The sequence below is a fragment of the Rhinoraja longicauda genome, chromosome 13 (genome assembly GCF_053455715.1).
Source record: "Rhinoraja longicauda isolate Sanriku21f chromosome 13, sRhiLon1.1, whole genome shotgun sequence".
Classification (NCBI taxonomy): domain Eukaryota; kingdom Metazoa; phylum Chordata; class Chondrichthyes; order Rajiformes; family Arhynchobatidae; genus Rhinoraja; species Rhinoraja longicauda.
Genome location: NC_135965.1, coordinates 26,762,006 through 26,780,877, shown reverse-complemented (window position 1 = coordinate 26,780,877; position 18,872 = coordinate 26,762,006). Strand labels below are relative to the sequence as shown.

Here is an 18,872-nt window from a genome sequence, read left to right as displayed (position 1 = left end):
GGAGATGTAGGAAGGAGAAGGGAGTTGATCGGAGAGGGATGGGGAAAGGAGATGAAGGGAGATGACTGGAGAGGGTTGGGGAAGGGAGACGAGGGGAGGGATGGGGAAAGAAGATGAGTGGGTAGTTGAAGATGAGGGGACTGGGTTAGGAAGGGAGATAAAGTGATGTGAATGGTTTGGGCGATGAGGGAACGGGAATGTGGGGAGGGAATGGGAGGGGACTAGGAAAGATGAACAGAGGGGGGTGCTAAAATAAGATGGGAGGGGAGTGAAATGGGTGATTTGATGAAAGGATGGGAGGGGAGATGAGGGGGTTGGTAAGGAAAATAAAGGGTGGAGGGTGGGGAATGTGGTAGGGATGGGAGATAAGGAGAGGATGAGATGGGAGAAGAGGGCGAGGGGAGTGATATGAGAGGAGGATGTTAGAGGGGATGGGGATGATTGGTGGGGAGTGGGGATGAGCACATGGGAAGAAGGGGAGGAAAAGAGGGAATGGGAAAGGGAGCTGAGGGGATGGGAAGGGCAGATGAAGGGATCAGAAGAGAAAATGTGGAAAACGGATGGGCACTGTGAAGTTCAAAATGCAACACTTCACACTTATGGGGTTTGGAAGGGAGGGCGATGGGGGAGCAGAGATGTGAGGATGGGGAGGGATGGTGAGGGGTTGGGGAAGCCCATGAGGAGGGGGACATTGAGGGGAAGGAATGAAGAGGGGATGAGGAGAATAATGGGATAGAGTGAATGGGAAGGGGAGGTGAATGGGTAGGGAAGGGAAAATAAGGAGATGGGGTGTGAAAGTATGAGGATGGGGAAATAGATGAGTGTAGGAGGATGGGGAAGGGAGATGAGGGAAGGGGAATGTGGAAGGGAGATGAGGGGAGTGGGAAGCTTAATGAGGAAAGGGGCGATGAGGGGACATTGAAGATAGATGAAGGGAAGGGACAGGGAGAGCGGTGACAGGTGGATAATAGGGAAGGGGAGTGGGTGGGGAAGGGAGGGAGATGGGCAGGGGATGGAGGGCGAGGGTGATGAGGGGAGGGGAGGAGGATGGAGAGTGGAGATGAGGGGAGGTGGATGAGGAAAGAAAATGTGGGATAGAGGGATGGAGAAGGGAGATGGAACATAGAACAGTGCATCAGGGGAACACGCTCTTCAGCCAACAGTGTCTATGCTGAACATGATGCTGACAATGACGACCTACATAATCCATACCCCTTCAGATCCATATGCCTACCCAAAATTCTCTTAGATGCCATTATCATGTCTGCCTCCACCATCAATCTCGTCAAGGTGATCCAGGCACTCGCCACCCTCTGTGTAAAACACTTGCACAGCACATCAGCTTTAAATTTTGCCCCTCTCACCTTAGAGTTATGCCCTCTTGTATTTGATATTTTCATCCTGGGAAAAGGTTTGTGAATGTCTACCCTCAATCTCGCACATTGCAGAGAAAACAATCCAAGGCTCTCCAGCCTCTCCCTGTAGCTAATACCCATTATTCTAGGCATTATTCTGGTAAACCTCTTCTACACCCTTTTAAAGACTTTGTGTCCATCCTGTATTGGGGCAACCAGAACTGCATGCAATACTCTAAATGAAGCTCAACAATAGTACTTTAAAGCTGCATGATGACATACTGACACTTAAACTCAATTCCTCGACCAATGAAGGCAAGCATACCGTATGGTCTCTTTAGCATTCTATCTACATAGTGTTGCCACTTTCAGGGAGCTATGCAGGGAGATGGAAGATGAGAGGAGGGGATGGTGTCAATGGTCAATAGTCATTTATTTGTCACAAACACATAAATGTGTAATGAAATGAAAAATTACCCGCAGTTCAACAATAAGACCAATAAGAATAATCAATAAAAATGCAATAACACATACAATCATAAACTAACACCAAACAAAAGAAACAGGAGATGTATGGAGCTAGATGGGGAAAGTAGATTTACAAAACATAGAAACATAGAAAATAGGTGCAGGAGGAGGCCATTTGGCCCTTCGGGCCAGCGCCGCCATTCATTGTGATCATGGCTGATCATCCACAATCAGTAACCTGTGCCTACCTTCTCCCCCATATCTCTTGATTCCACTAGCCCCTAGAGCTCTATCTAACTCAAGTGGGATGGGGATGGGCGATGAGGGCAGGGAAGATGTGGGGAAGGGAGATGAGATTGGTGCGGACAGTGGGCCGAAGGGCCTTTTTCCCCACTGTATCTCTAAAATCTAAAGTTATCAAAGATGATATTGCTCCATCACTCATATTGCTCCATCCCTCACCCTTACTTTGAGAAATCAGTCCACCTTCCTTTTTCCTAGGTATAAGCAGCAACTGAAGAGTGCAGCTACAGCACAGAGGACTGCACAAAGCTGGTTAGGGGAGGAAGAGAGACAACTCTGTGACTGTTTGGAGTCAATAGAATGGGTGATGTTCAAGGACTCGGCAAAAGACTTGAATAAATACGCCATCGTTGTTACCAACAACAGGAACCTTGGATGAACCAGTAGATTTGCAAAATGTACTGAGGAATCACACAGCATGGAAACATGCCCTTTGGCTCAATTTACCCTTGCTGACCAAGATGCCCCATCTACATTAGGCCCACCTGCCTGCATGTATTCAAGTCTGGCGATGCAAGTTCATATAGGAAGTCCAGGTATGACCTCGATGAGGCCATCAGAAAGACAAAGAGACATTTTTGCTCTAAATTGGAGGATGAGTCAAACGTTCAGCTGCTGTGGCTGTGCTTGCTCACCATCACCTCCTGCAAGGCAAAACCAATGACAGCTCAAGTGATAGCGACGCATCACTTCCAGATGAGCTCAATGCTTTCTATGCTTGCCTCGATACGGAAAGGACCAATATGCCTTCTCGGGCCCCCATAGCCTCCAATGGCATTGTAATCTCAGTCACAGGTCGACATCAAGAGATCCATGATGAGGGGGAACTAATGATCTGATTGTTGACTTTAGAAGGGGAAAGCTGTGGATCCATGAACCCGTTTTCACACCTTACACTTCCTTATCTCTGCATCTCCATCTCCCCCGACTCAGTCTGAAGAAGGGTCTTGACCCGAAAAGTCACCCATTCCTTCTATCCAGAGATGCTGCCTGTCCCGCTGAGTTACTCCAGCATTTTGTGCCTATCTTCGCTTTAAACCAGCTTCTGCAGTTCCTTCCTACAATCAGTCTGCTTCAATGGGTTGGCAGTGGAGAGGGTCAATAGCTTCATGTTCCTGGGCATGCATACCTCTGAAGATCTCTTCTAGGCTAACCATATAGTTGTAAACACAAAAAAAGCCAATCAACACCTCTATTTCCATAGAAGATTGAGGTTATTTGGATGCTGAAGAATACTCTCTTGAACTTCTGGAGATGTATAGTAGGGGGCATACAAACAGATTGGTTGGATCACCGCCTGTTTCAGCAACTCGAACACCCAGGAACAAAGTAGGTTACAGAGAATAACAAACACTGCCCAGTCCATAACAGGTACTGACTCCCCACCATCGAAGGGATCTGTAGTAGGCGCTGCCTCGAAAAGGCAGCTAATATCTTTAAAGACGCACATCACCCTGGCCATGCTCTCATTGCACTTCTACCATTAGGAAGAAGCTACAGCAGTCTGAAAATTGTGTTCAAGAATAGCTTCTTCCCAACAACCATCAGGTTCTTGAACAAAATGCAACACTAACCTCAAACATGAACTTTTAGGGACTGAACTGTCTTTGTTTGCACTAAGGACAGTAAGGTTTTTCCACTAGGATTGTGGCTTATAATTTATTTAATTGTTTTTGTTTATTATAGGGTATGTTATCTGTATGTATTGAATTTACTGGCCAATTATGCCATTGGAAGTAAGAATTTTGTTGTTCTATGTTTGGTACATGTGACAATTAAACCTCTTGACAGTTAAACATTCTTGGCTCTCTTAGATGGAGAAGTGAGATGAGGGGGAGGGAAGATGAGCAGGATGGGGAAGGGAGGTGAGGGGACTGGGATGGGACAATGAGGGAAATGGAAATGAAGAGATTGGAATGGGATAGAGATAAGGGGGTATATGGGGAGGCGAGATGAAGGGAGAGGGAGTTGTGGCAGAAAATGAGGGTTGAGAGATGAGGAATTGTGGAGAGGTGAAGGGAGGAGCGTGAGGAAGGGAGATGAGGGAGATTGGTGGGAGGGGAAATGAGAGTGGAAAGTGTGAGGAGAGATGGGAGGGGAAAGTGTGAGGAGAGATGGGAGGGGAAAGTGTGAGGAGAGATGGGAGGGGAAAGTGTGAGGAAAGATGAGAGGGGAAAGTGGGGAACGATGGAGGGGACGAGGGTGGGGGAAAGGGGAAAGAGTCAAGTCGTTTATTGTCATATACACAACAATAGTGCGGAATAGGTACAGTGCAATGAAAATCTTGCAGCAGCGTCAAAAGAGTCAAAATTGAACAAGACAATGAAAAAGCAAAAGGCTGTGCAAATAGAAGACATATTGCAAAATACAATTAGGTTAAAATCCATGGTAGTGTATGAGGTGGTCCATAGGGGGGAGGCTGGGAAGGAACGAGATTGTGAAAAGGAGAAGGGGAAGGGTCTGAAAGAAAGAGGAATAAGGGGCAGAGGGGTGAGGAAGTGGAAGGATTTATCGGAGAAAGATTGGAGTAGGATGCAGCAGAGGAGTAGAGATGGTTTGGGGGAAAGGAATGAAGGAGGACACCGTAGTGAAGGAGCAAGGCAGATGTGTGAGAAGATTGACGGAGGAACTAGGGAAGGCTAGAGGGGTGCGGGAGGCAAGGATAAAAGAGGAGAAGGAGCGGGGAAACATAGAAAATAGGTGCAGGAGTAGGCCATTGCCCTTTGAGCCAGCACCGCCATTCAATATGATCATGGGCTGATCATCCTAAATCAGTACCACATTCCTGTTTTCTCCCCATATCCCTTGATTCCGTAGGCCCTAAAAGCTATATCTAACTATCTTGAAAACACCCAGTGATTTGGCCTCCACTGCCTTCTGTGGCAGAGATTTCCACAGATTCACAACTCTCAGGGTGATGAAGTTGTTCCTCATCTCAGTCCTAAATCGCCTACCCCTTATTCTTAAACTGTGACCCCTGGTTCTGGACTCCCCCAACATCGGCAATTTTTTTCCTGCATCTAGCCTGTCCAATCCCTTAAGAATTTTACATGTTTTTATAAGATCCCCTCTCATCCTTCTAAATTCCAATGAATATAAGCCTAGTCGATCCATTCTTTCATCATATGTCTGTCCCGCCATCCTGGGAATTAACCTGGTGAACCTATGCTGTACTCCCTCAATAGCAAGAATGTCCTTCCTCAAATTAGGAGACTAAAACTGCACACAATACTCCAGGTGCGGTCTCACCAGGGCCCTGTGCAACTGCAGTAGGATCTCCTTGCTCCTATACTCAAATCCTCTCTCTATGAAGGTCAACATGCCATTTGCTATCTTCACTGCCTGCTGTACATGCATGCTTACTTTCAGTGACTGATGTATAAGGACACCAAGGTCTTGTTGCACCTCCCCTTTTCCAAATCTGACACCATTCAGATAGTATTCTGCCTTCTTATTCTTGCCACCAAAGAGGATAACCTCCTATTTATCCACATTATACTGCATCTGCCATGCATCTGCCCACTCAACCAACCTGTCCAAGTCACCCTGCAGCCTCATAGCATCCTTCCCGCAGGTCATACGACCACCCAGCTTTGTGTCATCCGCAAACTTGGAGATGTTACATTTAATTCCTTCGACTAAATCGTTAATATATATTGTAAATAAATGGGGTCCCAGCACTGATCCTTGTGGCACCCCACTAGTCACTGCCTGCCATTCTGAAAAGGACCCGTTAATTCCTACTCTTTGCTTCCTGTCTGCCAACCAGTTCTCTATCCATGACAATACCCTACTCCCAATACCATGTGCTCTAAATTTGCACACTAATCTCTTTTGTGGGACCTTGTCAAAGGCTTTTTGAAAGCCCAGATACACCACATCTACTGGCTCTCTCTTATCCATTCTACTTGTTATATCCTCAAATTCCAGATTTCACCCCAAGGGGAGGTGAAAGAGGGAGGCAATGTGAGAAAGAAGGGAGGTAGAGAGTGAAGAGGGATGGGAAAGGGCTGGGGGAGAGTGAGGCGAATGTGGAAGGGAGGGTGGATGAGGGATGGAAAGGATGGATAATAGTGAGATGGGGAAGAGGAGATGGGGAAGGGGGAGGGAAGGCCATGTGATGGGGAAGGTGGAAAGTGTGGAAGAGGAATGAGGAGAAAGAGGGAAACTGCAGTTGAACTGAAAGGGAAAGGAGGGAGTGGGGAGAAAGGGAATAGGGAGAGACGAGAGGGAGGAGAAGAGACAGAAGAGGTCATTTGATTGACACCCCATATTCCACAGATGCATTGTACCTACCTCAAGCCCTCTGCAAAATGCACTGTCGTCACCTGCCTAAGTTACTCCAACAGCACTTCCCAAATTCACATATGTTATCACTAAGAAGGACAAGGGCAGCAGACTTGCAGAAACATCTCCACCAACAAGTTGTCATCATATTGACAATTATTTGGATTTGGGAATATGCCTATGGTCGCTGAGCCTCAACATGGTAACTCCCTTTCCAACAGCAACAGAGAGGTACCTTCTCACGAGCAATTAGACATGGGCAATGCTTGCCTGCCCAGTGAATACCATAATCCTTAATAAATAAATTAACTCACTTTTTTTGCGAAGCAGAATGACACGCTGCTCCTTCTATTACCATTATGTAACTAAGATTCTACCATGAAGTTGAAATGGCTGGTGGACACCTGTCTGAATAAGTTCCTCTCCAACAACAATTAACTCGGATAACCTCAATGACAAAGGTTGATTGGCAGAAACTTCCACGTCCTTTACCATTTAAATTAAATTGGCATTAAGACAATGAGAGAATTATATTCTGTAAGTCACCTCTACCTGACTAACATTGCTGTCATAGCTAAAGTTCTTGGAAAGTAATTTAACAGCACTGTGAGAGAAACAAGCATTGCAGTGATTCTAGATCCACGCATCATAAAGATAAATGCAATCACTACTGAGTGAATATGACACTATTGAATGTGCAGACACTAAGAATGTATGAAAGGTTTTTGTCCAGTTTTTGTTTTGTTTTTATTACGAATAAAGTTTATTTTTGAAATTAAGGAAAAGAACTTGAGTTTGACTTGATTGTATTTATGTTTAGTATATCTGATCTGTTGGATAGCATGCCAAAACGAATATTTTCACTGTATCTCAGTGCAGATGACCATGAGAAACCTAAACTAAAACCTAACTGGCTCACCAACTGTAAAAGTAATTAAAATGGGCATTTAAACAACATCACCATCATGGGCTGGATAGCAAACAATGGTGAGACAGAGTAGAAGAATGAGATGGAGAGAGTAGAATGGTGTCAAGATAACATCTCTGTTTCAATATCAGCAAAACAAAGGAGTTGGTCATTGAATTCAGGCAGTGGCATGGAGTACACACCCCAGTCTGTATCAATGGTGAAGTAGGGATGATTGAGAACTTCAAGTTCCTATGTGTAAACATCACCAACAATTTGTGCTGGTCCAACCACAGTGACACTATGGCCAAGAAAGCACACCCACACCGCAGATAAACACAAAATACTGGAGTAACTGACAGGCCAATTGTTGGATACAGATAGGTGTGGGCCCAAGAGGGATAGGTGCAAACTGCAAAGCTGGTTAACAGACCTTTAGTGGAGGTTGGGGGGATTGTGGGAAAGGAGGGGGGGGGGGTAATGGTGGGAAAGGAGGGGGGGGTAATGGTGGTAAAGGAGAGGGGGTAATGGTGGGATAGGAGGGGGGTAATGGTGGGAAGGGGGAGGGGGAAATGGTGGGAAAGGGGAGGGGGAAATGGTGGGGAAGGGGAAATGGTGGGAAAGGGGAGGGGGAAATGGTGGGAAGTGGGGGAAATGGTGGGAAGTGGGGAGGATGGTGGGAAAGAGGGGGGGGATGGTGGGAAGGGGGTGGTGGGAAAGGGGGGGAATGGTGGGAAAGAAGGGGAAAGGGGAAACTGGAGATAGGTCAGCTTAGTTTCAGGGGAAGGGAGTGGGGGAAAGAAGGTAAGGGAGAGAGGAAAGTGTTGGTGGGGGGAGGAAGGGGAAGGGGAAGGAAGGTGTTTTTAGAGGTTACCTAAAATTGGAGAATTCAATGTTCGTCACTGGGTTGTTAAGCTACCCAAACGAAATATGAGGTGCTCCAATTAGCGAGTGGTCGTACTGGCAATGGGGGAGGCCCAAGACAGAAAGGTCAAAAGGGGAAGCGTGTGGCCTAACTCTGTTGATGGCTGCCAAGGCATACTGCATTTCCCAGTTGTTAACCACTTTAACTTCCCTGCCCATTCCCATACTGATCTTTCTGTCCTGGGCCTCCTCCATTGACAGAGTGAGGCCACACGCAAGTTGGATGAACAGTACCGATGACTCTTACCAATTTCTGCTGATACACCACAATTAGCATTCTATTGATATGCATCACAACTTGGTATAGCATCTGCTCTGCCCATCTCCACACGAATTTACAGACAGTTGTGAACTCAGCCCAGTTCATGATGCAAGCCAGGCTCCCTATCCTCGAACAACTCCATCTGCACTGTATGCAGCATTGGGAAAGCGGCCCACGTAATCAAGGACCACCCCAGTCATTTTCTCCTCTCCCCTCTCCTTTCAGTCAAAAAATACAATATCCTGAAAGCATGTACCACCAGATTCTACCCCACTGTTATTTGAATGGAACTTTCATGTATGAAGTAAGAATTGCCTAGCTAGAATGAAAAAAAAAATTTTCACTGTATCTTGGTGCACGTAACAATAATAAATAAATATCATTGTTCTTGATGCATTCATAGGTCTTTGAAAGTGTACTTTCAAGAACAAATAAGATGGAGATTTAATCCTTTGCTAATAATATGAGGAAGGCAGATTTAAATTTAGATAAACATATTCAAACAAAATTAAACTAGTATTATAGAATTATAGAATTCACAAATAGGTCCCAAAGTTATTGTACTAATTGGCATTTTCTTAGTACAGCCTCAGCAAATTTCTGAATAGCGTACAGTACTAATTTACACTTCTTATCCCTTCCAGGTCAAACCTGCAATTCTTCCTGGATTATAAAATGCTATCTCTTTCAAACCACCAGATGGCAATCCCTATTGTCATTCTATTTGTTTTTTTTACTTTTTCTTGTCCTAGACCCAACAGGATAATAACTGCACTTTCAGATTTTTGTTCCAAGTAATCTATCGCCAGCTGGAAATTTGGGCGGAGAAATGGCAGATACCTGCAAGTGTTAAGTGTTGCATTTTGAGAGGTAGAGTGGCGCAGTTGGTAGAGTTGTTTTTTTTAGGTTTAGGTTAATTATTGTTATGTGTGCAGAGATACATGGAAAAACTTTGTTTTGCATGATGTCCAGTCAAGGCAAATAATACTGTACATATATACAATCAAACTAAACTCACATACAATAAGTAGAGCGAAGGGAAAGATACAGAGTGCAGAATATAGTTGTCAATATTATAGCACAACAGTTCCAGAGACAAAGTCCATTGTCCGCAATGAGGTAGAGGAAAATTGTTTCGGTACCCCAGTTATGGAAGGATCATTCAGAAGATTGAGACCAGTGGAGAAGAAACAGTTTCTCAGTCTGGTAGTGCATACTTTCAAGCTTCTGCCCAACGGTAGTGGGTGGAAGGCAGAATGACATGGATGGATCTTTGATTATGTTGGCTGCTTTCCCAAGGCAACCTGAAGTGTAAATGGAATCAATGGCGGGGAATCTAGTCTGCGTGATGGACTCGGCTATATCCACAACTGACTGAAAACTCGCTGTCATGGGCAAAGCTGTTCTGAAGCCAAGCTGTGATGCAACCCGACAGCATGCTTTTTCTGGTGCATCTGTAGATTTTGTAAGAGTTATTGGAGACATGCCAAATTTCCTCAGTCTCCTCACGAAGTAGAGTATGTCTTCTTGGGAGTAACATCAACGGGAGTGACAGATCGCAGGTAATAAATATTGACTGACCATAAATATTCAGTGAAACAATAGCTAAGTCTGAGGTTGGAGGAGGTGCAAGTAAACTCCGCCTCACCATAAAGGACTGTCGGGATTGCGAGGGAATTTGAGTTTAGGAGCAAGGAAGTCCTACTGCAGTTGTACAGGGACCTGGTGAGATTGCACCTGGAGTATTGTGTGCAATTTTGGTCTCCTAATTTGAGGAAGGACATTATTGCTATTGAGGGAGTGCAGCGTAGGTTCACCAGGTTAATTCCCAGGATGGCGGGACTGACATATGATGAAAGAATGGGTCGACTGGGCTTGTATTCACTGGAATTTAGAAGGATGAGAAGGGATCTTATAGAAACTTATAAAATTCTTAAAGGATTGGACAGGCTAGATGCAGGAAAAATGTTCCTAATGTTGGGGGAGTGCAGAACCGGGGGTCACAGTTTAAGAATAAAGAGGTAGGCCATTTAGGACTGAGACGAGGAAAGACTTCTTCACCCAGAGAGTTGTGAATCAGTGGAATTCTCTGCCACAGAAGGCAGTGGAGGCCAATTCACTGGATGTTTTCAAGAGAGAGTTAGATTTAGCTCTTCGGGCTAAAGGAATTAAAGGATATGGGGAATAGCAGGTTCGGGGTACTGATTTTAGATGATCAGCCATGATCATATTGAATGGCGGTGCTATTTTTCTATATCTTCTACCTATTTTTCTATATCTTTTTTCTATGTTTCTATGTTGGGAGAGCAACCGAGTCAATGTTTCAGGTTCAACTAAAATCTGCAGGAGGAACTCAGTATCTACTGTGAATGGGGGAGACTGACCTTTTAGTTTGCCTTCATTACCTTTCTTCAAGCAACAGCGGTAATTCTGTTTCACTCCTCACAAATGCTGTCTGACCAACTATGCAATTCCGGAATATTCGGGGTTTATGTCGGATTCTCAGCATCTGCTGTTCTCCAGTTACCGGAGGTTTTTTTTTACCGCCTTGCCATTGCCCAGTGCCGCGGGGGGGGGGAGGGGCGAGGCCGCTCGGCCCTTTAAGCAGGCCCCGCCCGCGGGGCGCGGCTCCCGTCTCGCGAGACTCCGCCGATCGCGGGAGGAGGAGCAGCGCGCAGTCGGAGCGGACAGTCAGTCAGTCGGTGGCGGGTCGGCGATTGCGAGGTGAGTCCAGGGATGGATGGGCCGTCCCAACCCAACGTCAGGCCATCGCATCAGTAACGTACAATCGCCTCGGCCGAGAGCTTGTGAGCGGATTTATCGGCTGGGATGGGCGCTTCCTTTCCGGTGGCGCAAGCGTATGGGGAGGGGAGGAGAGGAGAGGAAGGAAGTATGTGGAGGGAGGGAGGGATGAGAAGGGCCGGGTAGGTGGTGGGGTGGGTTGAAGAGGGTGGGAGTGAGGGATTGGATTTGTGGAAGGAGTCAGATGGGAGTTGGAGAGGAATCGAGATGAGGGTGGGGATTGGGTGAGGAAGGGGAGCTGCGATCGAGCCTGGGTGAGGGGGTTCAACAGGGGAGAGAGAAATGAGATGGGGCTTGAAGAGGGGGGCTGCGGAGGGATGTTTTGAGTGGTGGCTGTTACCACCACTGTGGTGGAGTGGTAATGGTAGGTTTTAGAATGGGGAGGTGGGTAAGATTCAAGAGGGAGGAATGTAGGGGTGTTGATTGTGGAGGAGTCAGAGGATTTGATGTATGGGCAAAGCAAAGGTGAGATGTGTTTAGGGTGGAGTGAAGTGAGGTTGTATCTCTGGAGATAACTCTGGGAAATTCCCTTAAATCTGTTTAGTGCAAACAATGTGTAATATTCCATCTGCAAGAATAATATCCATTGAAGATTTAAACTATAATGTGCTGGAAAAGTGATTTGTGTTTCAACAATTAATTCCAGTTATTGTATTGGTGAAATACAGCAATGACTTAATAAATGTTATTTGTGCAGGAAATCTGCTCCATTTTCAATTCAGCATCTTAGTTTAAAATTATGTCTTTGAGAATATACTGTATATTGTGCAAATACAGTTTTACATTAGTCGTATCTGTCCTCTGTCCTAAAATTGTACATTGAGAACAAATTGCATTTTTAATCTATATTTAAGTAACAACTTTGTTCTGTTTTGGAATATCTCATGGGCTTTTGAGTTTAAAATTAGACATGCGTATTTTTGTTTGCTCAGCCTGATCCCAAAGATTTGAATTTTAGCTTCTAACTAAATCTACTAAATTGTAGTAACTTGTCCTAGTACTGGTTTTGAGTATCAATCACATACTTAATAGATACGCCATGAATTTAGAAACCTCATAGAATCACAACCAGCAGCAAATGGAACGTGGCAGACCACATGCTCAATCACCAGCCATCTAGCTTTTAAACCCATTTAAGTCAGAATAACCTCTCACTTGGTAAAACAACTATTTTGTGATTCTGTGAAATTAAAGTGGATACCTTACATGTAAACTTGGTTTGTGGGAGGAGCCTGATGAAGTTCCAGGACTAATTTTGTTTCGATGTCACCTCTGAGGTTAGAGCCTTCCATATTGAGATGTGGCTATGGCACACCTTGTGCGGATAATATGAATAGAAGGGATGTAGAAAAGTGCCAGTGGTGAAGCTTTATGCCTGAGCTCAGAAAGTTATCCTTGATATGCCTATCTAATGTAGTGGCAGTACAGCAGGCTGTTTCACCATTTCATTCATGTATGTTCACGTTATCTCCCATGTGGCCTACATATGGTTGGCCATAGAGTTGCACTGCACAGAGGCATGCACTTAAACCCAACTTGTAATACTGACCATGATGACTATTAATGATAATCCTATTTGCCTAAATTAGGTCTGTATCCATCTACTTTCTTATCCAAAGTATGTGTCAACAGACCTTTTAAAAGCTATAATTGTTTTTGCCTCTGCTACTTCCTCTTGCATCTGGTTCCCAATAACCACCTTCCTCTGTGTGGGGGGATAGAAACTGTCCCACGGATATTGTATAAATTTCTTCCCTTTCACCTTAAACCTTCGGCCCTAAAGTTTAGACATCGGCCTCATCACGTCTGAAACCCTGGAATTCTGAGCTGCCAGTCTTGCTCTTCTCTTAACCAAGTTTCTGTAATGGCCACAGCATCAAAGTTCCATGTACTAATCAAGGCTATAAATTAATCTGTCTCACCCATAATTCTTTTTGGATTAAAATAATACATTTAAAAGTATCAATCCCATCTTATTCATTAACCTGACCCTGTCCTTGTTGGACTTAGTTGGCCGAACTTTTACCTTCCCCTCGGTCCCTTCCTCTTCCTCACCTTCTGCTCTGGTTCCCGTCCATAGGTCATACTAGTTTAAATGCTCCTGAGTATCATGTGCAAATCTCCCTGTGAGGTTGTATAGCGCCTCTAGTTTAGATGCCAATCAGCCCATGTACAGATCTCACCTGCACTAGATAGAACCAAATGATTCTTGTATCTGAAGCCCTCCCTCCCGCACCAGCTTTTTAGCTGTGCATTCAACTGTACTATCTTCCCATTTCTTGTCTAGCTAACACATGACACAGGAAGTAATCCCAAGATAATAATCCTAGAGTTCTTTTTAACTTCCTACCTAACTTCCTAAATTCCCTTTGCAGGACTTTGTCTCTTTCGGGTTAAAGATTTGCAATATCAAGTTATTTTTCTCTCAGGATTTTCAAAAATAATATTTTTTAACAGCAAATTTATTTTGCTGCAGAATAAAAGATGTATGTTACATTGTTTAATTGTTCCATAATAGAAATGAATGCTTGTACATTTCAATGGCCACCCACGGTTAAATCATAGCTGTGTTCTAATGACACAGTGGTTGATTACGGTCAGAAGTTTACACGGCAACAGTTTCTCCCCAGGTTTAAATCCAGAACAGGTTTTCTTCTGCTTGTCACTTTTCAAAGTAATTTTTAAGTGGTCCATTATTTCCCGATTGAAATTGTGTTATAACCAATTTCATGCTGCTAGTACATCACTCGCGTTATATCCAGTTTGTGTTTTGGAAACAAGCATTATAGCAGAACTACTGTATTAATATCCTCCTCTATGATCTCACCATCATGCATGGCTTTCAGAAGGTGATGCATGCCAATGTGGTCTTGATTGGCTGAGAAGGAGTAAGGAGCTTCCAAATTAAAGTAAGTCAGTCAGGGAAATAAATTGCGGAGTAATAATAAGGATCCTATTATCCAAATCTGATGTGTGCTGGTTTTTGGGACTGATGTGGATATTTATCAGTTTTCATTGTAGCCACTCTGTCAACTCTTGTGACTGCCTACTTAGCTGTTGTGTATTTGTTCTGAGTTTCTGCAAGAGCTGAAGAATGCAGTCTGTATTGCTGTTGCTGCACTGTGCATTCCACAAATGTGCAGTATGGTTTACATTACTTGATAACACAAAGTCAGGAAAGGCAAATCCATCTTTAAACAAACGAAGCGAATGCAGAAGGTCATTGTAACTTGAGATGCAAATCTTTTTAGAATTCGGTACAGAATTAATTTGGTTTGTTTAGTGGCCTACATTATTCTAACAGCACTGTTTAAACCCAGATCTCTGCTTCCTAACCCATTCTTATTCTCCCAGGTTGTTAGGGCAGTGAGGCAGCAACTCGACTGATTGTGCTCCAGCAGCACCCTCTTGAAAACATTTGAACGGCAGAAATGTTTATCATCATATCTTCTGTTAACATGAAGAATAGTGTTTTTTTTTTTACCAAAGCATTACTGATTGAAGTTTATGTCAATTGGCAGAGAAGCTTGTGTGCATAACAATGACTTCACTTTAAAAGTAATTCTGAAGTATTATGAGAAAGTTTTGGACCTCTAATAAAGAAGGTGGAGAGAATCCAGGATATTATGGGCCAGTGAACATCAGTTCAGTGGTTGGGAAGCTGTTGGAGAGGATTCTTTGGGGTAGGATTTACTCCCATTTGGAAGAATGGGCTAATTAGGGACAATCAACATGGCTTTGTATGTGGTAAGTCATGTCTTACTAACAATCAAGTTTTTTTGAGAAGGTGATGAACATGGAGCCGTGGACGGTATCTACATGGAATTTGATAAAGCATTTGATAAGGTCCTCCATGCTAGGCTGATTAAGAAGATTGAGATGCATTGAATTCATGGATGCTTGTTGTATAGATTAGGAATTAGCTTACTCATAGAAGGCAGAGGGCTGTGGGAGGCTTGAGCAAGAAAATCTCTAACCCCATTCTGACTGGGAGGAGAAAGCATGAAAGAAGAATGGGAAATGGAGATGAACCCTTTCTCTGGAGAAGAGAGTATAACCATTATGTGGTAGTTTTCAGCAAGCCCTGCTCACAGTACTTGATTTGGGATTCTAATGATTTTGTTTCCAACATTTAAGAATAATGCTGCACATTAAATAATTATTATAACCTATTCGGTGTTTTTTGTGACTCCTTGCCTTTCTTGATACCCTTCGTGATTTGGGCCAATCTGTTTATTCTGTTTGAGTTCTGTTTGTGAATCCAGTGAATTATGTGAATTAGCATGCTGTTCTGCAGGAATATATAATCAGTGCTCTACTGTTTTGCACTTTTAGAAGCAGCATGCTAATCGAATAGATTTTTCTCTTGCATTCATGTAACTGCAATAATCTTCCCCAATCTGTCATTATCTGTTGACTCCAAATTGCTTAAATATGTGATTGTTTTCCTGTTGAAGTTATGTGCTGGTTTCGCATAAAATATGATCAATATTTGTAATAGAATGCTGGGTCAGTGGGTGAAAACAAAAAACTTTCTGACATGTTTGTATTGTGATGGAACTGTAGTTTTATTGAAGTAAACATAATAAAATGTCCATATTGACCTTTGCCCATGATGCACTGTGTATTGTGACACATTCCTCCTCCCCTGATCATCATTATAATTTTCTGTGACTTGTGCCACAGTAGACCGTCTGTCGGTTCGGACCAGACGGGATAGCCTTTGTTGCCCTCGCACATCGATGAGCCTTGGGTGCCCAACACCCTGTCGCCGGTTTGTGGTTTGTCCCTCTTCGGACCACTGTTGGTAGGTACTCGCCACTGCTGGAGCACCCCACAAGCCATGCCATTTCAGAGATGCTCTGACCCAGTCGTCTGGCAATAACAATTTGGCCCTTGTCAAAGTCGCTCAGGTCTTTACTCCTGCCCATTTCTCCTGCATCCACATCAACTTCAAGAACAGACTGTTCATTTGCTGCCTAATGTATCCCACCCCTTGACAGGTGCCATTGTAACAAGATAATCAATGTTATTCACTTCACCTGTCAGTGGTCATACTGTTTTGGCTCATCGGTGTAGAATCAGTGCTTTTAATGTCTAGCACTATTTTAGAAACAACATGCTAAATACTTGAAGCATCTGTATCTTGTGGCCAAAGCACAAGTTACATTTGGGTTTCATTGCTGGAATACAAAGTCTTTGTAAAATGGCTTTATGTTGACAATAGAGCTTGTTGAATTATAAATTGGGAATTTGAATTTGGTCATCATAAATGACCAGAAAAAAAAATCAAGAGATTAAGTTTAATTTCCTTTTGATCTGAATGCTGCAAAGGAACTAATATGTTGATCATTCTGGTCTTGCATGTTATTGGTCAAAAACCCTAAAAGATCTGTTCAAACCTATAGTGTTTTTCAGCCAAGTCCGAAGAGTTGGTTGTGGTTACTAGCCTGCATGGAGAGAAACAGAACTCTGGTGTCAACTCACATTGAAGCTCATTACTTTTTAAACTTTATCTACAATTAGATAGGAGGCACGCAGGTTACAGAAGAGGTAGATACTTTAATTTTATTTCCCCAACTATATTACATGCCCAACTAGAGACTTCAAATGACTCTATTTCCAGCTATCAGTAGCATATCTTTGTACTCACCAGAACGGAAATGGTTTGAACATCTGGTTCTAATTTCTACATGTAGAAATGCTTTTGGCAATTTGACAGTAACTGCCATTGCTGTTTTGTTTGCCTGAAAAAAATATATGTTTATTGCTTTTTTAAACTAATGCAACTTGTTTCTTCTCAACAATAAGTACGTGAACCCCCATTTTTAAAATATTTTTTGGAGGCTCTAGTGGGGGGGGGGGGGGGGGGGGGGACACACAACAAACTTCAAAATGTAAAGTATATATTGCCAAGCATTGGGGTGACATTGGGAGAGCTTGGAAATATGTAGATTCACCTGACCAAAAAACCCCATCAGTGTTCAATTCACTGCATTGTTCTAAGCAAAATTAATTTGGATTTGGCACCTAGGATGCACAAATCATGTAATGAACTATGATGTGCTCCTATGACGGGCTGCGCGGCCGGAAGGCTTCCCGACAGGTCGCGGCTGTGGACAGGGAGCTCGACCAGTGGCTTTTATCGAGGTGCCGTGGTCTCGATGCCTCCCAGATTGCCGCGTAGAAGCCCGGGTCGCGGCCTCTGGGTCGCCGGAGTGGCCGATGGAGCCCACGGCGGGGGCCCGGATCGGCACCACGGAGGCGTGAAGTGGGGGTCAACGGCAGTGAGGCCTCAGCGGCAGTGAAGTCTTGTGACGATGGGGCCTTGCGGCGGCAGCGATGCCTCGTGGGTCGACCTGTGACCGATGAGAGCCTGGAGGACCACCATGAGGGGGGAGGGTAAGAGCAGTGGAGGACCACTGTGAGGGGGGAGGGGAAGATCAATGGTGGATTCTGCGTGGGGGGGACCGCAGTGAGAGGTGGGGGGAGAACCATGGACAATTGGGGAGGGCGAGAGAACAAAGGACAATGGGGACCCAGTGTGGGGGGACCGCCATGAGGGGGGTGGGGGGGGGGGACCGCCATGTGGGGGTGGGGGGGACACATCAAAAGGAGGGGCCGGCGTGCTTTGTAACTTTGTCAGCGCCCTAGGTGGCTACTATCTGTATACATTGTATATGCGGCAAAGAATTTCACTGTGCTTGGTCACGTGTGACAATAAAGTATTCCTATTCCAGTATTAGCCCCTTTTAAATGCACATGCACTTTATTACAAAAAGTAATTTTATTTCTGGCGGCCAGGACTTGCATTCTTACTTAAGTGAATGCTGAGTTTCCTAGCCTTTAATGTTAGGTAGTTCTGTAAGCTGCTACAGAAGTGTAATTTTTTTAAACACTGAATACTTCAATTTTTTTTACTGAAATAAGTGCTCGATATATAATTGTTGTACATTAATTGTTGGAATGCATCAGTTAAGTAGATGTTTCAGGTTGAATGAACCAACTGTTTTACATTAGGGCAATTTATAGTGGCCAATTAACCAACCATCTCACTCATCTTGGAGAATGAGTGAATATGGAGCATTCGGAGGAAAACTGAATGCAAACTATAAATACAGTTTTGGGTGATTAAGAATGAATGAAATCTCATTCATTTCAGAGAATTTAGTAGGTGGTCCCAAATGAGAAAATAAATTCAGTTGTAAAGTACTAAAGTGACTAGATTATGCTTGGAGTCTAGAATAGAGGTGCACAGGATCATAGAATGTCTTATCATCAGATTTGTTTAAAAGGATCACTTACACTTCATCTGTGGTGAATGTAGACAAGGCCAAACTATGCCAGCTGAGGTTTGTTTTAAAATGTCATTTCATTTCACAGCAAAATTACTTCATCCTGTTAGTTGCTAGAAAAACCCTACAGAACATTTTTACTCAGCAGTTGAAACATGGAGAATCAAGGAGTTGTACAGCATAGAAACGGGCCCTTTCTATGCTGACCCGATGCCACTACACAAATGTTCCTGGACCAGAGTCATATTTATCTGCAACTTTCCTATCTA

At 43.9% G+C, this 18,872-nt stretch overlaps 2 protein-coding genes across 4 annotated transcripts in view; one reads left to right on the top strand and one right to left on the bottom strand.

The window, feature by feature from the left end:
- hdlbpa (high density lipoprotein binding protein a) overlaps window positions 1-10,932 on the bottom strand; it is a 70,813-nt gene extending 59,881 nt beyond the window's left edge. The window contains exon 1 of one of the 2 annotated variants that reach the window (XM_078410617.1): window positions 10,912-10,932. The gene's annotated coding sequence lies outside the window, so the exon portion shown is untranslated. Of the gene's footprint in view, window positions 1-10,890 lie in introns of both variants that reach the window. The other variant, XM_078410616.1, reaches the window with a different exon arrangement.
- Window positions 10,933-11,156: 224 nt separating this feature from the next.
- septin2 (septin 2) overlaps window positions 11,157-18,872 on the top strand; it is a 52,780-nt gene continuing 45,064 nt past the window's right edge. Inside the window, exon 1 of one of the 2 annotated variants that reach the window (XM_078410622.1) lies at window positions 11,157-11,230. The gene's annotated coding sequence lies outside the window, so the exon portion shown is untranslated. Of the gene's footprint in view, window positions 11,314-18,872 lie in introns of both variants that reach the window. The other variant, XM_078410621.1, reaches the window with a different exon arrangement.